The following is a 16,090-nucleotide window of genomic DNA, read 5'->3' as shown; positions in this document are numbered from 1 at the left end:
ACTCCAAAATCCATGCTGTTAATTACCCACTGCACTGCAAAGTTTTTGGCACAGTAAATAACTACTATTATTATTACTACTACTTTTTAAAAAAGATTTTATTTATTTTTAGAGAGGGGAAGGGAGGGTGAAAAAGAGGGAAACATCAATGTGTGGTTGCCTCTTGAGTGCCCCCTACTGGGGACCTGGCCCGTAACCCTGGCATGTGCCCTACTGGGAACCAAACCAGAGACCCTTTGGTTTGCAGGTCGGCACTCATTGCACTGAGCCACACCAGCCAGGGCATTTTACTATTACAACTACTATTAACATTCATAGTAATGGTAATTATTCCTCAACTTACCCATCATGTGTGCCATTTTAGGTGAGGAAACGGGCACTTGACTAGTTATTAGCAAAACTAAACATAAAAGCCCATATTTTGTGCTTCTAATCCAATGTTTTCCTCTCGTAAAGTGCCTCTTTAAGTGTGAGAGAGTAAAGGGAGGAGGAGGAAAAAGAAGGATGGAAGGTTGAAGGAATGGGCAAAGAAAAGGGAAGAGGTGGAAGAGATGTAGGAGGAAAGGAAGCCAGTTTTATTTTGGGTTTTTGATGTTACCAAACTATGTCTAATTTTTCCGTTTTCTTGTTTGTTGTATTCTCTAGAGGATATCTTTAAAATAAGTATATTTCTATGCACAAAAACTATTCCATTTCATAGACTAGCAAAATATAATTCTAGGGCTGTAAGACCCTAGCTATTTAAAAGAAAAAGTATTTATTTTGGAAAGGATGTTATTACTGGCATTTATATTGGGAAGGCATTGGTTGGAAGATACACTAGAAGCTTTGTTTACCAACAACTAAGTCTCTGAGGGTGTGTGTGTGTGTGTGTGTGTGTGTGTGTGTGTGTGTGTGTGTGTGTGATGTCTATAGTAGTGCATACTTACATTCTGGTAACATTGAGTTGACTTTGTTTATACATGTTGGGGGAGAGGATGTTGAACCACTTTTCTGGGGTGGGGAGGTTTTTGTACTTATATGCTCTAATATAAAGCACCATATTTAAACATCACAAATATACACCAAGCAAGGGACAGATGCACAAGGAATTTAAGCAGAGTTTTTCTAAATGGCAAATAATTAGAGGGGAACAGATGCCTATGGGCAGCACAGGATGAAATGAGGTACCAGGAATTTTAAAATGGAGATAGAAATGCATATGTAGAATGCAGTCACCCTCAAGGGTGTCTACGCCCAGAGGGTGTTCTCTCCCAAAGTTTCCTGTTTTGGGGGTTTTGGCATTCCATTTTGTTCTTTCTCTACATATATTCCCCAAAGAAATAGATGGTACTGATCATTCCAAAGTGCACCAGAATTTCTTTCGAACCTCAGTTTTCAATGACTTTGTGGTTTGCATGTCTTTCCCTCCCCAGGGCTTTGTCCTTTCACAGGACTACCAGGACGTAACATTTCATGACAGTGTCGCTCCTCATTCATTTATTATTTATGTCCTGTCTCCTTTCCAAAGGGTTTTTAGGTAGTCTACCAGTAAAAGACACCTACGAACGACACTCTGTTCTTGATGTGCATTTTAGGACGGACATGGTCCTCCTCTAGAATACCTGCTGTTATAAGGGTTGTGTCTACCACACACTGTTCTGTATGGTCTCAATGTCGAAGAGGAAACAAATTTCCAAGAACAAAAGTAGAGAGGAGCATTAGGCATTTCCCATCTTCCTGCAGAGTGGTAGTTTAAACAGCAGGGGCCCTGAGCAAAGCAAGTCAGCTCCCCAGCAAAGCTGAGCTGTTGTACCTGATCATTACCCTTCAGGTTTAAGATTTACCTGTTGTGCTCATTGTAACAAAAGAAATGGAATCTCTGTAATTATATTGGAAGGAGGAGGAGATTATGTTTTAGTTCCTTTGATCTTGAGCTAGAATAGGCTCTGCTTTTTGGAAATTTAATTTGAAAGAATCCAATGTACACATCTGCTTTTTGTACTGCAATTTCTATTGAGCTTGAAAATAGAAATTTATTAATGCAAATGTATAGAGTCTATTCCTTGAGGGGGAAAAACATTCAAAACACAAGGTGATCATTTCTGCATATCTATATAAGATTTTAATAAATATGTTCTCTGTTTTTCCTCTAGAGTTCAGAGATGAGGGTCTTAGTTAACAAGGACTAAGCATAAAAATTACAGGACAGACACATCATGATTACTTCAATATTGAAAAGTTTTCAAAGAACAAATTAGATGGTAAAGAGATGAGAGGCATACTGAATCCTCAAAGGAAAAAACATAAACCAAAACCAAGTGCACCATCAAACCATTTTGAGAACACGTTTGAATTAATGGTAGGGCCCATGCTAAGAGACAAAGCTTTCATTTCAACAAATCCAATCTGCCTATTGTTCTGTAAAATTGCCTTTGCCTGTAAATGGAACGGCATGCAGATTTTCGGTGGGACACTTTTTCATCCCAACTTAGCCTGTATTCTTTATTTTATTTTTGTACCATTACCTGAAACTGCATGTAAATGATATAAATGATAGTTAATCCTTAGAGGGGCTGGATTGCATGGTCTATTTTGATTAACTTCTTCTTGTTCTCAGTGTAAATTTTTCAGTAAAACCTAAAAGTGTCATGGGCATTTTGGGACGTGAATCCTTTAAGCTAGTCTGCAATCATATAGTTGTTTTTTGACGGTTTGAGGGCTTTTTGAAACTCCTCATCTCCAAATGGGCAAAATTAATCACAAATTGTTGAGAGCATTCAATCACTGGGTAAGCAGTCTCCTCCTAAAGTTGGGAAGTATCCATTTTCAGGTCTTTGAGTCCATGGAGCTGGTTGCTTACAATTTTTGTGCTCTATCAACAGATCTCAAAAACTTGGTTATAAATTACCTAGGCTTAAGACGGAGTTCATGATTAAAGAATATAGTGAATTAATAAAACCAGTCTTTTTCTTTTTATGTGATGTGATGAGATTTTTTGCGAAGGTGGTGGGTGCATTTCAGTGGTGTATGTTGTCATTCTGTTCTGTATTCTCTTGGTTGCTTTCTTCCCCACTGAGTTGTTGGTTGGTTGGTTGGTTGGTATGTTTTGTTTTGTAAGGAACAGAAAGTGCAAAGCCACAGTATCAGACTGAATTAGGAATTCTGTTTTAAAAACAGGGAGTCTCGCCTGACCTTGTGTCTGAGTTTGGATTTCAGTGTGTTTCCAGGATAACCTGTGGCCCTCGCAAATGTATGATTTCATTTGGGTTCAGTGATTCCTGGATAAGTCTGTGTTATAGGATGCCAAAGGCTACGGAAATTACTTAAGACACAAAATGTTGAGACAGAGTTGGCTCCTTAGGGGCATTTGAGTAACTAGGGTTTTATTTGAACTAGTTTTGGGGGGCCATGACATGTACTGTTAACTAGGTCCAATTAATTAATTTCTAACATTTTAATCTAATTGTGACTTTGTCAGCTTATACATATCTTTCTCCCTTGCAGGCAAGAAACTCAGAAACAAAATTTCTATTTCTAATGGTAGACAGTTGGGGTGCAGCAACCAAGCAGTCACCCTTAAAAATTAATGAGCTTAATGATGGCTGGAGAAGTGACTGTGATGGTGGTTTGGGAGGGAGGGGCGATGGGGATGGCAGAGGGAAGAAGGCTGAACTCCGCATAAGTGGCATGATGTGAGCCCCTTCCTTATCTCCCTTCCCCATTCTCCCTTCTCCCCCCTCCCAACCACCTCCTCCCCGCTGCCACCCCCTCCGTCCTCTCCTCTTCACAGGAGCCAAAGCAGATAGGAAGACAGGGCGATTATGAAGACGTCAGTTGGAGCCTAGGCAGGCGAGAGGGGCGCAGCGCTCCAGATGAGGTCCGGGGGGAGCCGACGAGGGTCACTCATGAACGACCGTGTGTGTGTGTCTGACAGACTGTGAAATGGTGCGTTGTTGCACGGCTGCGCTGCACCTGGGCCCTTCATCTGTGATTGATTGGTTTGGTCATGTGTAATGGTCCCATCTGCTCTGTGTTGTTTTTCTTTTTTTACTTATAAACACCGTTCCCAGCGGCTGAGAGAGGATGAGCTATGTTTTGTCATCTTCACTTACACTTTAGCTCAAAAAAGTGGTCAACTAGGTAAGCTCTAAAGTCTATCCAAGTAATGTAGTAGGAAAGTACGGGTTTCCCCCTTCGCTTGGTTTGTGTGTGTCTGTGTGCGAGTGGGTGTGCTGTGCGTGTTTGCGCCCTCCTGTGCAAGCGTGTGTGTGCCTGGAGTTTTCATGCTGCCTGTTAATATCTGAATAGTTCATGAACCACGGAAGACCAAAAAATTGCAGAAATGATTTGCACAAATCTGTGTATTGTGACTCTTACTGCAGCGAGGAGTGTTTTTTTTTTTTTTTCTGTAACGGAGCCAATACTTAATTAAAACCGCTGACATCATGGTGTTATAATTAAGCGTGGCATTAATTAAGCTGGAATAACGATTTTTTTTTATTAAGAACTGCTTCTATTGTATAAGACCGTTATCTGCTAAAAACAAAATAATTTTAAAGCAAAAATTAATTTCTTCTAAGGGAGGCTTTTTCAGCTTCCCCAAAGTCCGGCCTCAGGACTGTCGTCATCAGGGATGTGTGTGTGTGTGTGTGTGTGTGTGTGTGTGTGTGTTGGGTGGTGTTGGGATGGGGGGGAGTGGAAGTGAAATTTGTTTTTTTTCACCCAAAAAATGCTGATCGGCTCCTGGCATTCTGATGGCTAATTATGCATCGGAGAGCTTCGACAGCTGCATTCATCATCATAAAATGTAATAATTAATGACATTCCAACAAAGAAAAATATGCAAATGAGGACTCATTAGCATTTTCATATTCAGCTTTGATAATGCTTTTGCTGACAAGGTTGTAATTAATGAAAATTCATGTCGCAGTCAGGAGATTGGATCGGTTTCATTCCGCTCACAATTCCCAAATGCTTGCATTATGGAAAATCGGCAGCTCTGCCAACTTTTCAGGGAAGAAAAAAACACACACACACTAAAAGCACCAGATGCAAATTAATGGTAGGGAGTCTTTAACTCTTTAAACCACCCCCCTAAATTTCCATCGTAGGAAACATGTGATGAGTTTTAACCTAAGAACTAGATTTTTTTTTTTTAATAACAGCAATGAAAGTAGTTTTATTTGTGATCCAGGTATGAGGATTCCTGGCAAACTTTTTTTTTTAATATTAAAAAAAATCCCTCCACCTTTTCCCCTCTTTCCTTTTCCCTTTCAAGACTATTTAAATTTACATAGTAAAACATGTTAGGACAGCCAAGCCCCAGCGTGTTGTGCTCTGTCCTCTAGCTGGCAAATTCACGCCACGACAGTTTATTCATCCACACGCTTTTTGGCGACTCTTCACCACGTATTTGTGCTTAGAGCTCCTGGTGCCTCCCTCCGTGTGCTACCCATAAGGTCGAAAGAAAAGCAAGTATTCTATTTCTCTATTCAGGGTGGGTTTTTTTCTTTTTTGGGTGATAGTTGTTTCCTGAGTGCTTTTTCTGTTTAATCTACTCCCTTTGTGGTTTAGTGTAAGAGTTTGGGAATGTGCCCATGATTCTCTCACTCAGCACTTCGGGTTTAGTGTTGTGCTTCAGACGTAACTTTAAGAGACACTGTACAATCAAAATGGATACCCAGAAACCCCAGGACAGAGATATCGACAGGCATTCGGTACAGAGAGCTATTAATTCGAAAACCCTCCGTGTACTGCTTTCAAAATGTGTGACTGTAGGTTGGCAAAAGCCACTTGGTGCCAGCCTGGAACTGTGTTTTGTCATCCTAGCCTGAAGTTAAACTGAAAGTTCTAGCTCACCCACAGCACTGCAAAGAGAAACCTCAGTGGGGTCCTGACCTGGTTGCAGATTTAATCTTTAGGTTAAAACAACGATTGTTACTCAGTCAGATCTTTTTGCTGAGGCAGATGTGTATGTGTGTTTTTAAAGGGGTTTGTATAAGGATTAAGAAAGGGGGAGAATGAAAGCATATATCTTTATTAAATTGTCAAATTTATAAGCATTTTCACTCTGGAATGATGTAAAACAACTTCAGGCAGTTCCTAAGAAGCAGTTTCCTGTTTATATAAAGTTAAATTGTAATTCCCAAAGTTGCTAGCCCAGTATAAAGAACATAAATATGCCTAGTTAGGGGAAGATAGAAACTTTGATGTTCAAGGTCTTATTTTTTAGAGTATCACAGTAAAATAGAAAGTACCACCAATTATTTAATCAGAAGTTTAAAGTAAATCTTTTTTTTTCTCTACTGTGCAATTAAGAATGACTAGGTTTTTATTCCTCATTAATCTCAGAGTTCTAAGAAACAGACTTTTATTTCAATCTCTTGCTTTTCCAACTTTCGTGCTCTCACAGTTTATACATGAATGTGTGTGTAGGCATGGTGTGTCCTGTTTGGAGATTATGGTGGCTCTGTCTCTCTCTCTTTTTTTTTTTTAAATCTATTGTGTTAAAATAGCAGGCAGAAGAAGGCTTTACTTTTTTTTTTTCTTTTAGTTTACTTCTTTTTTATGCAGGCAAACTGCCCATCCAGATGGTAGAATTTCACCTGTAAGCAATCTGAAACGATAGGTTAATTCTGACATTTTATAGAGCTTTTTAATTTTTTTTCATACAGTACAACTAAGTGCAGAGTAACTACTCAAGATAATGTTTCCTTTTTTTTTAAACACTTCCTGCTGTGATTGGTTCTTCCCCCACCCCCCAAATCTGTATTTTGGGCTCAATTAAAATCTGTGGCTTTAGGCACTTAGCTGCTATTGTCAAAACCACATCTGATGAAATCTTTGACCACTTCTAACATGTGTAAATGAGGAAGTGATGGCAGAAGTGAAGGGACACGTGTGGATCAGCAGGTTAGTTTTTGAAACACAGATTCTTTTAATTTTATAAGCTCAATGTTTCACTGGCTTTGATAAACTCACTCTTAGTGTTCTCCTCCCACCAAATTCACAAATGTTTACCAACTCGTACCTTCGTCAGTGATGCCTGGCATGGTGCTAGCAACCGGAATCCTGAAATTTGGTTTTGTTTTCACTGTGGCTAGCCTCTGGTGGCTTATGTGACTGAGGAAGCTGGAGACCTTCTTTGAAATGATTTGTTGACCTGTTATTAGGGAATCCCATTATTTCCCAAAACCAGGTTGGGGGTGTTTTTGGAGCATGAAAGGGAAAGGGACTACTGAGGATTGTTTTTAAGCCATGATTGTAATCAGACTGTATTTACAAGCTATTTTTGAATGCTACCCCCTTGTTTTTATTTCTAGAAGTCCTGTGTTGGCACAAATTATGTCTTGAATTATTTACACAGTAAAAATGGCTGTAGCAGCCTCCTTTCTCCTTCCGTAGTCCCTCAGGAGAACATTTTTAAAAGTATTCTACTAATATAGTCCTTGTCAAGACTTGGGACCCTAGTTGTGGCATTATTTATTACTTTTTCTGTTTTCTGTTTTGCACATGGTAATTCCTGTGGGTATTTTCTTCTTGAAGTGATGAGATGCTCGCGGCCCAGCAGCGAGCCCCAGTTACTGCAGTTATTGAACTCTGGAATAAGAAACCTGTGGGCGATCCGTCTTATCCCCTCCCCCAGAAGCTGTTGCTTTACTCAAGGAAAATTACAGCCCCATGACTGAAAATTTTAAAGTAGTTGTTTCACTGAAACATCCAAAGATTTTGTTTCAGGTATTGCAACAAAATCACCACTTGTTTGCGGCCAGCGAAGCCAGAGTTCCTGGCATGTCCTCATCCAGTTGCTTCTCGGATTTCCCTTGCAAACTTTCCCATTGGTTGGGGTCTGTGGAGAGATTTTAGTGGCTGGCTGGTGGAAATGTTTGGGAGAACATTTGCGTATCAAAGCAGCCTAAATATTTGCAAAAATGTTTTCTTGAAAAAAAAGGAATCCACTTAGGATTAGGAAGTAACTGCTCAAACATTTAAAAAGCATTTGTGATTTCCTGAAGTATATTATTCAAGAACCAAGGCCTAACTTGAATTTCAGGAGTCCTCCCAGAATCCATATTTTGAAAAAGCATATAAGATACTAAGTGTTCTGTTTTATGGTTAAGATCTACACTTACATGTGGTATAAAAATTGAAAAAAGAAAAAGAAATATTTGAAAATTAATTGGTTGTTACTTAGTTAACCTGTAAAAAACAAAAGATGAGAGATAGGGCCTCATGAAATGATGAGAGATGCAATAGCTCTAAGCTCATTCCTCTCCTGTTAATGTGCTTTTCCCTCTGCGACATACATCGTATTGCTGTGGCAGGACATTTGCTTCTGTCGGAGTGCATGAGCTCTTGTGATACTGATGATTTGAGGGGCAAATCTTTCTCTTTTTTTCTTGGTAGACTTTAGTGTGGGTTTTTTTGTGTTCAAATTATTAAAGTTTTAACTGCATTTCACTGATGGTTTGGAAACAGCACATACAAAATTCAGTGCAGGCCAGTTTTTCCAAGTTGTCAACAATGTAGGAGTTGAGCGCCGACAATTACTGTTCTTAAAAGCCCCTCAGATCAGGTGTTATTCTACCATCTGGACATTTTAATTAGTAAAAAAATGTGGATCCGGATATACAGAAATGGGGTCTGCAGTGCACAATGGCCCACGCACTCTGTTGGTGCTGAGGGGGGTGTGTGTGTGTGTGTGTGTGTGTGTGCACTCCTGTGTAAGTGTAATTTTATGTTGACTATGTGTTCATTCCTCCTAGGAAACCCAAGCATAGGGTTTCTGGTACCTTTTTCAAACTGGGCACTATCACTACCAAAATATCTAGCTCCTTTTCCTCAAATACCAAGTAAAAAGGTCTGACACATGTAATTGCATTCCCAAGTAATACCTGCCTGTATCTTTCCTAATGCTCATGTGTTCCCACTCGGTGCCCAGTGTAGCATGGCAGTGCAGTGCCGATGTGGCTTGGGCAGGAGGTGTGGCTCCTCTGTTTGACAACTGTGTGCTCTAAGTCAAATACATTGGCCTCTCTGAATCCTTGTATCCTCACGTGCAGAGTAAAAGTATCACAACGTTTGATAATAGATATGATAACTACCTAACAGAATCACAGTGAAGCTTGTAAGAATCAGCATGTATGTAAAAGCACCTGATAAAATGCAAAGAGGTATGAAAAGTGATTTTTAATACATGTTACCAGTTCAAAATCTATATGCCACGTTCCTGATTCAATAAATTGTGTCATTTAAAAATAAGGGAAGTGTAAATATAAGATAATGTTAAGGTTATTGACAGACAGTAACTTTGGGGACACCAGAAAATGTGTTCATAATTTTTAACATGATGCGGAGTGACCCATTTTTATAAAGTATGTGGATATGCTCTTTGAAATAATGTTATTCTTAATTAAGGCAGAAGTGGGTACATTTGAGGGAAATAGTGACCCTCTGGAGAAATGGAGAGTGAAAATAGTTTGGGGAAATGAGTCTTATGTCTTCTCTTTCGGAAAGATGCATGTTTATCTTAATTATTGTGAATTTCATGTTTGCAAACCAGTGTGAATACTTAAACATAATCATTATTGCTTAGAAAAACCTATCCATTACAATTTATTTCATACTATATTTGCTCAAGAATGTGTCATCTGTCATGCTGAGGAAGTGAGGGACTTCATACAATTGCTGTGTGACACTGGACCAGATCGACGAGTTTGGACACTTCTACAGAAAGCTTTTTCATTTCTTTTTATTGTAGGTCCAGTTCTCTTCCTGAGAAGGCTTCACAAGAAATAGGGATGTTATTTTTTTTTCTTCATTATATAATCGTCTATCATTGTATAATGATACTACTTTGGTCATTTCATTAATTTAATCTTCCCCCCTTACTGTAATAAATGAATATAGTACAAATATGATTTATATTACACTATTTCTAACATCAAGTATTTACTATCACAGACAACCTGCTTTTAATCAGAGTGTCTTAGGAACTTTTAAGACTTATCTCCTGGACAAGGTCTTAGCAGGAGTTCAGAGTGTTCCTTTTTGGTATCATGCTGGGAGGAGCCAGATTCAACTGAGAACCAAGTTAATTTGTCAATTTGGTTAAAATTAAGGAAACTGGAAGAAACAGGAACATGCAAATTAGGACTGTACAACGTTTAAGATTTTGGGGGCCTGAAACTGGAAATAGGTTTCATTTAATGCTGTATCAGTTTTATTTAAATGTCTTAACCTAATGACACTTTCCCTTATTTGCATATTCTAATCTGGGGAACAGATAGGGTCTACACAGTACTTGTCTTGAAAATTTTGAAAGGAGGCTACAGGTCCCCCTCTTTGAAGCTCCGTTTTGTAAAAATGGCCACGTGTCCCTTAACCTTTATCAGCACCCACAGTCACAAGATGAGAAGGAAATTATGGAACTTCTTTAAGAATTGTCTCATAAAAGAGATTCAGTTAAAAATTAGGGGGGTAGCATTTCAAATTAAATAAAAAAATAAAGTAATTCAAAGTAAAGTCTGTAGCCAAACTCCTTAATTGTGATGCATTTGCTGAGTTCCCCTCTTCCATCGTCGGGCCTGCTCTGATGCCATATGGCCTACCATGGAACATTTAACTTGTCAGATATAATGGATTGTCCTGGAAGCAGATTTTTGCTTTGAGCATTCGGCTCCTTTCTTGCATTTCACTCTCAGCTCCAGGCAGCAGGATGAAGGATTGTCGTGGAAATGCAAAGAGGAGACACACAGTTGATTCCCCTTAAGAGAGTGACCTATATGCCACAACATTTTACCCACGTAAAGAGGCATTATCCTCACCACTGGCCTTAGCAGGCTGCATGTCAGAATCATTTAAATGTGCCTGGACTTAACAGATTGTGCAAACATTTCAGATTTGAGTGCTTAGAAATAAAGCATCGTCATTTTAACTTAGGCAGAAATGATGTAGCACATTGGCCCAAAGATAAGTGTTATTTATTCATGACCTACATGTAAGCTAAACCACCTGGTTTGTATATGTCGTAAATGCAGTTCAACTTTCAAATCCACTAAGAAAGCTTAAAAAAATCACCTGATGGAGATGTTACATGGCTTTATCGTTTTTGTTTGGTGAGCAGAGGTGAGGTTGAAGTGATCATTGAGGTGGACGGACAAGTGGCAGGTAATTGTCCTACCAAGCTTTCCACCTTGAAACTTAAGTAAAAGCCTTCTGTTTATTCTAACACACTATAAATTAGAGATTATACAGCTGTGGATGAATTTTTATCTGTACATGTAAAAAGTATGTATTTGATGTTGATTTTAATTTGTTTTTTTCATTAGAAAATTCTTTATTTTAGTTTGTGATATTATGTCTGAAATCACAAGCTTGGAAAGCACTGGAAGGAGTTTATGGCTTTTGCATTTATAGGAAGACTCCCCTAAAAGAACAAATGGTGCCCGTTCTGTACATGCGTACACATATCGCTGTGAGGAGCTCCTCTGGGATAACCTGCTATAACCCAGAAGCTACTGTAAGACAGAGACCTGAAACAGACAACATTTAAATAATCGGTCAAGTGCAAACCAGTGGAAAAATAAGTAACTTATGTATCTTAATTTAATCATAAACTGGTACGTATTTGATTGCTGTAGAGTTACAAAAATTAATTAATAAACATGTGCATGACACCTGTAAATACACTAAAAGAGACTTTCTGTTTGCAAAGGGTGATTTGATATACTCACTGAAATGTGTGTGTTTATGTATTAGAAATTTAATACTTAATTCACTTCTAAAAATTTATTTATTATAGATAATTCTTAATAGTGATCCAGAAAAACTATAATGGCCTTGAGAACTGATATAACCTCACTTCTATACAAAAGAATTCTTTCTTTTTAATGAACATCTTTCCATGAAGCAACTAAGAAATTTGTTAAAGTCAGCATTTGCTAATAAAGTGTACTTGTGTATATGTCTTACTAACACTAAACCGAGCACATTTATTTTATTAATGCCACAGACAGGACGGTTTCCCCCCTCCTCCCTGTATTAAAATTTTGGTCAGGCTTATTCCTAAATGAGTTTGAGTGGTACGTGGCCAGACAGCTCTTGTTGGGGCATGTGCGCCCTCTGCTGGTTGCTCATGCTGGAACTCACTGTGTGTGGGTTCTTAATATATTACTTTTCAAGGTTGGGGTTTTTTTGTTTTTTGTTTTGCTTTGTTTTTGCACTTTTTCACAACTAATCATGTATTGCAGTAATTATAAAGTTGTAGGTTAATACTGAGTATGACACTTAATTTGTTTTTATTTAGAAATGGAAGATGTGTGTGCGCGCGTGTGTTTTGGTTTGTTTTTGCTAAATAGAGCCCTGATAATTTAAATACCATGTAAAATCTATGCCACTCTTGAGTTTTTAAGTGGTTGATTTTACATTTCCATTAATCGTATTTATTTTTGTAGTTCCTCCTGGCGTGATTACGCTTAAGAATTCTTATTTGACTAAGGTGGGAATTGACTTAAAAGGCTAAATCACTGATATTTGAAACATTACTTGTGGTAGGTGATGGATCAGGTAGGCTGACCCTGGTGGAGGACTCCCTGGTAGAGTTGACAGTTTTCACTCGGTTTGTGAAGGAAAATGAGCTTCTGTTTGCATTGTAATATTCTATAAAGGCCTTGTATTTTGTTTGTTTCCAGCAGATCAAATTAAGCTGTCCTCCCTGACAGACAGAGAATGGTAGTTTGAGCGGAACCCTTTTTTGGTTTTGTTTTGCCACTTTGGGTTGCTGATGGGGCGCGAGCTGTGTAAGGAGCAAGTCACCGGTGGCCTCTGTATTTCTAGGTCACGGGACTAGCTTCTACCAGGGCCATCTCAGCAGGAGCATCCTGGCCTCTCCTCCACAGCTTGGATGCAGAGGAGCCTTGCTTTCTGCCAGGGAAGACCAGGGCTCTGTAAAAGGAATGTGTCTTAAAAATAGCAACAATTTTGGCTGACACATTTTTATCAAATTATTTATGATAATTAATTATAAGTGATTTCTACATAGCTCTGAAATGATATGTCTTGATTGAATCAGTAAGGTGTTATATGGAGAATTTACATCTTTACAGTTCTTTTCTCTTGTATTGCAGATTTCTCTCATTTGTAAGCAAATTCCATCAAAACTCCAAAACCAGCTCCCCTAAGTATGAAATGATACAAAAGCTTAGAGTTTGGGAGGGGGGAAATGTCATCCTACGTGTTCTTTCAGCTTTCTGTCTGTACAGTTTTAGGTACCAGTGACTTTAAAATGTTCGTGATAAATTATATAACTATTAGCTTTTAATTTACTTTGATTTATTTAACATTGTCACACAACTACAAACTGTGTGCCAATATCGAGTTCCCACTAAGTCTGTTACAACGGCATCTTGCACAGAATCTGCAAGACACGTCGTTCCTGTTGCCACCTTGTACCTAGATGCAGTTCAGTCATAGCAGGTGCCCTTCCTCTGTGCTGCTCATCACTCCCGTTCGACCCTTACGTGGGTATGGTGTTGGACCCGCTCCCCATTGCAGCCCTCCGAACTCTCGCCCCCTGTGAATAATGTCCATTGTTGACTCCAGCACCCAGCACATGGTACATGGGTGCACTCAACAAATAGTTACTTTTGTATCCCATCTTTCTTGGATCTCTTTCACACCTGTTCAGATCATCATTTGGACAAGTTTCAGAGGTGAAAATTGCCACCTGTAAACAACTATCCCATGCAGTGTATTTTATTTTCACATGTTTTGATAGGATGAGGTCACTGTTCTGACTACCCCATTCTCCTTCCGCCTTTCCTCTCTGATCATCCTTTCCTCTGCCTCTGCGCTTCCTGCCTGTGCCTTACTGCCTTCCTCTCTCGATTTAGTCATGCTCTTATACTCAGCGATTGGAAGGCTTTTCTTAACTATCCCATGTGGAACTCAGCGGCTTGTGTGATTTTGTCTGTGAACCACACCTTCTGTTAACAATGACTACTGAGGGGAATCATACTCTGAGAGGTTTGGTCTTGTTAACCCTGAGTATGGTTTTCGTAGGTCCATTCTCTTAAAGGTGATCTTGAAGAGCAGCCTCAATGGGTCAGCAGTCGTCCTTGTTTGCCTGCTCTGTGGATGCCCTCAAACACGTCTGTGTGAATTCTGGGCTATTTCCCCTTAACTTCTCAGTGGTATATGTTTAGGGACTCTAGACCAATTGCAGTGCAGTGCTAGGGCTGGAGAAATGCTCATCTAAGATGTTACAGGTACATATGTAAATGACTCTTGGATTACCTTCCGTCTGCGGTTAAATGTGTTACTTACATAAATGTGTGTGTATATGTAAGTATAGTACTTATGTGTATTATGCACATGTATAAGCTACAAAAATCTTCATGAAATCCCCATCCCCTTTATTTTTGTGCAGTCTTGAGTATCACATAAACTGTGTGGTTTCTTTAAGAGGTGATAATTGTTATGTTCTTGTTAGCTCTGAGCTCAGCTTGAAAACTGAGGCCTGTCGCCTACATGCCAGGTGCTAAAATATGTAATTTTCCTATATAAACACTCTATGGCAAACGTAATACTAAACCTTTTCCTCTGTTTTCTGTTCCCCTGTACCTAATTCAGAGTTTGGTCACGATTAGTTTTTACATCTCACGCTAGTAACACTCTGGTAGGACATCATGTTTAAATGGGCAACAAATAACTTAGTGCTAAAAGTGATTTGCGTGGTGAAGTGTAGCTACTGATTTTCTTAAAATTTGCTGATAAATTCCAAATAATTTAGCCTGGCAACAAAGCCTTGCTCATAGGATGCTGTCTCTCCCGGGTCTGGCCAGAAGTGGTATAGATGTCCTCCAGAGAGATGGAAGAACAGGTTCTGTCTGTGGTATGGACTTGCAGTGCCTGCAGAGGAGCACGGGCAGAGGAGCATGCATGGGGTATGGGCCCTTTTAAGTTACGGCCAGCAGCGTCCACTGCAGGTTGGTCTGTCTGGGGTGGAGCTGGGGGAGGGACGCTTTCACAGCAGTGGCCCCTGGGGCCCATAGAAGAGGAGCAGCCGTTCACCTCCAGGGCTCTCCTGTCTTGGAACTGTGTTGTGCATCAGGGGAATCTACTTAGTAATATGTGATTGATTTCTTTAAAACAGCCAGTCTTCATTAGTCGAGATGAACCCATTTAAAGGCTTAGTACACTGCCAGGAAAAGGTTTCTTCTCTAACACAGCGATTTTCGACCTTTTCTACCTCACGGCACATATAAGCTAATTACTAAAATTCTGCAGCACACCAAAAAATATATTTTTTGCCGACCCGACTAAAAAAAGTGGGTACAATTTCAATTCATTCACACTGGACAGCTGTTGTGTTGGCTGCTATTATTTGACAGTATAAGGGAAGAGAGGTTAGTGCCCCTGACTAAATAGTCAGGGATTGCTTGTTTTAAAAATTCTTGCGACACACCACATGAAAAATCACTGTTCTAACCCATGAAAAGGTTACATGGTAACTATCTGAAAGGGCCTCAGAGAGCAACGATTGTTTGTCTTTTTAAAATCCAGTTAAATAGGTAGCATCAGGTAGTAATTGATTTTTTGTTCTCCACTAGGTCACCAGGTTTATTGGAGTTTCCTCTGTTGTAACCCTAAAGTCTGTGCCTGTCTCTTAAATTTGTTACTCCATAGCTCATTAGCCTAACCAGTGGATTTTTTTTTTTTTGAAAGTAGAAATGCCAGATCCATCTACTGAGTTCAAGGACGCTGGGGTAGTAGAGACCCCAGGGATCTGTTTAAAGAAACGTCTCACTGATCATTTTCATGACCAGCAAGGTTTCTTAGCCTTAGAACTGAATTTGGGGGGATTACTTTTCCCCACTCCCATCTTATGTCTTCCTTTGCTCCTGAGAATATAGCTCACATATTTTATTTCTGCTTGCTTTTGACACCTTTGGCATATATGGTAAATATTACCCTTTTCATTTTCATATGAAACTATAATTTCTTCTAATAAAAAATAAGATTTCAAATGCCAATGGAATTCCTTCGGGGGCCACACAGTCCTCAGTGTCTTGGTTAGATCCAGTTGGCACAGGCGCCGCAGGAGAAA

The 16,090-nt window shown here is 39.4% G+C and overlaps 1 protein-coding gene across 18 annotated transcripts in view; it reads left to right on the top strand.

Moving 5' to 3' along the window:
* The window catches only part of TCF4 (transcription factor 4), a 336,085-nt gene that overhangs the window by 143,330 nt on the left and 176,665 nt on the right, over positions 1–16,090 (top strand). For 2 of the 18 annotated variants that reach the window (XM_071219552.1, XM_071219551.1), the window contains exon 1: positions 5,333–5,453. The exons of 14 other annotated variants lie outside the window; for them this stretch is intronic. The gene's annotated coding sequence lies outside the window, so the exon portion shown is untranslated. 2 more of the 18 variants (XM_024580650.4, XM_053912227.2) reach the window with 2 other exon arrangements.

The sequence above is a fragment of the Desmodus rotundus genome, chromosome 10, assembly GCF_022682495.2.
Source record: "Desmodus rotundus isolate HL8 chromosome 10, HLdesRot8A.1, whole genome shotgun sequence".
NCBI classification, from domain to species: domain Eukaryota; kingdom Metazoa; phylum Chordata; class Mammalia; order Chiroptera; family Phyllostomidae; genus Desmodus; species Desmodus rotundus.
The sequence above is the reverse complement of the archived record's forward strand: the minus strand, read 5'-3'. Positions and strand labels throughout refer to the sequence as shown.